This window comes from Frankliniella occidentalis, unplaced genomic scaffold (assembly GCF_000697945.3).
Source record: "Frankliniella occidentalis isolate FOCC.00 unplaced genomic scaffold, Focc_3.1 Scaffold56, whole genome shotgun sequence".
Taxonomy (NCBI): Eukaryota; Metazoa; Arthropoda; class Insecta; order Thysanoptera; family Thripidae; genus Frankliniella; species Frankliniella occidentalis.
The window spans coordinates 137,907-138,247 of NW_026267186.1; positions in this window are offsets into that span (position 1 = coordinate 137,907).

Below are 341 nucleotides of genomic sequence, written 5' to 3' on the forward strand. Positions count from 1 at the left end.
CCCAGCAGAGTCAACGGACCAAGGGACGCTTGCTACCCCGGAGGACGCTCTAATCCCGAACCTAACGATCATCCAAACTCTGCCTCCCCCCTCCCTCCTCTCCCTCTCTCTCATCACCTCTCTGCTGCTGCTATCGCCGCGCGCGCCCTCTACCTCCGGGGGGTGGAGGGGGTGGGGGGTAGAGGAGGCCGAGGCCGGTGGTGACGACCGTCACCTGCCTAGGCCGCTGCTCGCTGCCGCAAGTCAACACTGTAAAAAATTTCTATAGTAGATTTCCTATAAATGTATCTGCAGCAATTCACATATACATGTATAGGAATTTTCCCATACAGGCGTATGGT